Source organism: Bidens hawaiensis, unplaced genomic scaffold (assembly GCF_021521415.1).
Source record: "Bidens hawaiensis isolate Kalapana, Puna unplaced genomic scaffold, B.hawaiensis_p1.1 tig00029708_1, whole genome shotgun sequence".
NCBI classification, from domain to species: domain Eukaryota; kingdom Viridiplantae; phylum Streptophyta; class Magnoliopsida; order Asterales; family Asteraceae; genus Bidens; species Bidens hawaiensis.
Genome location: NW_027494938.1, coordinates 105570 through 110332, shown reverse-complemented (window position 1 = coordinate 110332; position 4763 = coordinate 105570). Strand labels below are relative to the sequence as shown.

At 35.5% G+C, this 4763-nt stretch overlaps 1 pseudogene; it reads right to left on the bottom strand.

Annotated features, from left to right (window-relative positions):
* Window positions 1-221: 221 nt before the first annotated feature.
* Window positions 222-3871, bottom strand: LOC143579399 (uncharacterized; annotated as a pseudogene).
* Window positions 3872-4763: the final 892 nt, after the last annotated feature.

Genomic DNA, 4763 nt, shown 5'->3' with positions numbered 1-4763 from the left:
CAAATGTGCAAATCCAAGAAAATAATAATACCATTACAATCCAATGCCTAAATAAACGCAAACTTACACAAAAGTTGAGCTAATAAGTTACAATAAGTTCTGTTCATACATAATTCTAATGACATCAAAAAACATTTTCTATCTCTAACTCATAACATTCACAAAGTAACAAAATATAGCATGATATCGTTTATTGTTGGGAATAGATTAGCAATTGATGTTCAATTAGATCTCTTGAAGTTGATGATGTGACAAGCTATCTCTAATATGAGGATGGCGTTGGATGAAGTCCATAAAATTAGATGTTTTAGTGCGCGACAATTCGGGAGATCATCATCAAGTTGATCATACTCAATGTTAAGACCATCACCATCATCATGTTCATCTTCAACAATCATATTATGAAGAATAACACATGCTTTCATTATATTTGTTAGCACACTCACTTTGAACATTCGTGAAGGTCCTCGAATGATTGAAAATAGTTATTGAAGTATACCAAATGCTCGCTCGACATCTTTCCTTGCAGATTCTTGTGCTTTTGAAAAATGTTTATGCTTGTTCCCTCTTAGTGAGGGAATCGTCTTCACAAAAGTTTGCCACTTAGGATAAATACCATCTGCAAGGTAATACCCTATGGTATATTCGTGACCATTGACTGTGTAATTGACAGGAGGAGCGCGCCCTTGCGCAAGTTTCGTGAAAACAAGTGATATCTCTAGCACATTAATGTCGTTAAGTGAACCGGGCATACCAAAAAATGCATGCCATATCCACAGATCATATGAGGCAACCGCCTTTAAAATAATAGTAAGTTCATGAATGTGGCCAGTGTACATACCTTTCCAAGCCGTGGGACAATTTTTCCACTTCCAATGCATGCAATCAATGCTTCCGAGCATTCCAGGGAATCCTTGTTGATCCGTAACAGCAAGCAACCGGGTAATATCATTGGTGTTTGGTGAATGTAGATATTCAGTTGAAAATATACTTACTATTGTCTCACAAAATTTTTTGAGACTCTCCAATGCAGTGCTTTCACCAATGCGTATGCTTTCATCCATAAATCTACGGTTACCCCATAGGCCATCATTCTAAGTGCTGCAGTTATCTTTTGCATAGAAGATAAACCTAGTATTCCGACATCATCTCTTCTTTGGACAAAGTATGGCACATGAGCCACTACCTCATTAGAATACGGAGAAATAGAGGATGGCGCATACGAAATCTCCGTCAAACTAGAGCTGAAGGATATACTGGATTTCTGCAAAATAATCACGATATAGCCGCTCGTGTTTTTAAAAAGGTCAAAACCCAACTTGAGCACCTGCTGCACAAAAAGTGCGGCACCAAAAAATTTGAGTTTTATGATACTAAAGTTATGCGGCTTATGCCATATGATTAGTTATATGTAAAGCTTGGGAGGATTGTTATGAAAGAGTGATTTTCCCTAACGGGCCAAATTGCATATGCCCTAGTATAGTGGTTAATTACTTGAATTGATAGTATGATTAACCATCGGGTCAGGTTCAGTAGCTGTGGTATGATTAAAAAACACAACCCTATCAGAATGGTTCTATCTGCTTATCGTGCAGTAGCTAGAATCTTAATAAAACCTCATATTTTGTATTTCAGTAACTTATTTGACTGTTGTTCTAGATTTTATGTTGTTCATATTTTGCAGACTCTTACATAGATCTTAAGATACCTTTTAAAACATAACGAAATTGAGAGATAAAGAGAGAAAAGTACCTATTGCAGGCTGTATCGATGAACAGACATCAATTGCTTTGATTTGAAGAAGAACTCTTTGATTTTGGTGTTCTATTTGCTTCAAAGGGAATGAAGACAGTAGAGAGAGCCGATGATTTTCTTCAAAGGGAATCAATTGCCTTCTACTTGCTTTGATTTCTTCTATTGGCTTAAAGATGGTAGATGAACGAACCCTAGAAAGATGAGCAAGAAAAGAGATTGATATGGGCGGGTGAAGTACAAACTTTGGTGATTTTGTTGAGATGGGGGAGCTACAATAGCTTTTTATATATGAAAAGCAGCTGTAGCATATCTTCATATTTTAGAGTTGGGGGATAAGAGCATTCTTATCCCCTCCATCATCTTTATCCCTATAATTTAACAAAAAATCACTACTTTTTAAAATTTACCTTTCATTTTAGAAAACACCTCACATCCTATCCTCTAAATCTATCTCTATATTATTTTTTTATTAATTTTTCTCTTTCTACTCACTTACAATATTAACTACTTGCTATTTTGTCATATTATATTCTTCTTTTAAAAAGTTTCTAAATATTTAGAAAAATCGAATTAAACATTAAACGAACCAAAGCTCGGCTCAAACTCGTGAAGTATTCTTAACCAAACATTATAATCAATATATGGGTTTAAAATGATATAAGCTATGTATTTATAATTTATAGTAGTCTAAATTTCCATTTATACACTATATGACTGATAAAAAAATATGGAAGTTATATACAAGTGAAAATGGCAACTGACTATGTTTTAACGATAAAAAAAAGGAAAAACAAGTTTGACTATTGAACATCTAGAGAAGCATTACAAAAGCATTAATCAGTCAAACAAAAAGATTAACAAAAGCAATAAATTGTTGGTCGGGCCGGGTCGTATCCGTTGCACACTCCTAACACATTACAAGCAAATGACCCAAATAGATGCAAATTAAAACAAAAGTTGAGCTAATAAGTTATGTTCTTACATAAATAATTCTAATGATCATCACATAGCATGCTTCTAACTCAAACCAATAACATTCACGAAATAATAAAATATAACGCGATATCGTTTATTGTTGAGAATAGAGTAGCCATTGATGTTCAACTAGATCTTCTTGAAGTTGATGATGAGCCGAGTTATCTCTAATACGAAGATGACGTTCAATGAAGTCCATAAACTCACATGTATGAGTGCGCGACAATTCAGGGAGATCATCATCAAGTTGATCATACTCCATATTAAGATCGTCACCATCATCACGTTCATCTTCAATGATCATATTATGAAGAATAACACATGCTTTCATTATATTTGTTAGCACACTCACTTTGAACATTCGTGAAGGTCCTCGAATGATTGCAAATCGTTGTTGAAGTACTCCAAACGCTCGCTCGACATCTTTTCTTACAGCTTCTGGTGCTTTTGCGAAATGTTTGTGCTTGTTCCCTCTTGGTGCTGGAATCGTCTTTACAAAAGTTTGCCACTTAGGATAAATGCCATCTGCAAGGTAATACCCCATAGTTTAGTCGTTGCCATTAACTGTGTAATTGACTGGAGGAGCACGCCCTTGCGCAAGTTCTGTGAAAATGAAAGACCTCTCTAGAACGTTAATGTCGTTATGTGAACCGGGCATGCCAAAAAATGCATGCCATATCCAGAGATCATATGAGGCAACCGCCTCTAAAATAATAGTAGGTTCACGAATGTGGCCAGAGTACATACCTTTCCAAGCTGTGGGACAATTTTTCCACTTCCAATGCATGCAGTCGATGCTTCCGAGCATTCCAGGGAATCCTCGTTGATCCGCAACAGCAAGCAATCGAGTAATATCATTGGTGTTTGGTGAACGTAGATATTCAGTTGAAAAGATATTTACTATCGTCTCACAGAATTTTTTGAGGCTCTCCATTACGGTGCTCTCACCAATGCTTATGTATTCGTCCATAAAATCTGCGGTAACCCCATATGCCATTATTCTAATTGCTGCAGTTATCTTTTGCATAGAAGATAAACCGAGTCTTCCGACATTATCTCTTCTTTGGACAAAGTATGGCTCGTGAGTCACTACCTCATTTAGAATACGGAGAAATAAAGGACGACGCATACGAAATCTTCGTCGAAATAGATCTGCAGGATATATGGGATTTTCTGCTAAATAATCACGATATAGACGCTGATGTCCCTGAATATGATTACGCCGAATAAACCTATGATGCTTGCGAATACATTGTCCTTTGCCATCTTCGTTAAGATCAACATCACTATCATCTTCAGAAGATATGTATGTTAACAATTTGCGAAAGAATGTACGACGCATGTGATCAAATATGCAATTAACTCAACCTGTCAAAATATATACGAGTTTTATCAACCTTGCTTTTTTTTACTCTCATATCAATCCAAACACATAACATAAAACAATAAATGAATGTGTTCTCTTATCTATTATAAATACCAAATTACTACAAGCTCAAATAGTAGACAATTATGTATGTTCCGTGAGGGTAAATCAGTAGATTTGCATTAGATCAGAAAGCCAAATTTGGCATTTCAGCACTCAGCAGCCCATAAAAAGTAAACCAAACATTTTTTTTTAAAAAAAGTTCACAGCACTTTATTTTAAAAAAATGCCATCCCTCAAAATCACCAACAAAACATATCATCAAACCCAAAATCTTTATCCATCAAGCAAGCAAGGAACTTAATTTGTTAATAAATTCCCAAACTACCCTTCCACACCTTCATAACTGGAAGTGATTTCCAGTTAACCAATTAACCATTCATTGATTGGTCAACCAATTAACCATTCATCTCTGCTGAAACAGAGGTTGAAGAAAGCAGGGGATCATTCATAAAATTAAAGATCGAATCGAAATGTTTGGTTACAATGTAATCATCAAACAATTGATGGATGATATTCAAGTTGTTGGATCATTGACATGGTCCCACCTAGTGCTGGTTACCAATCCCAACTCATATAGTAACAAATTCAAACCTTCAAATTATCA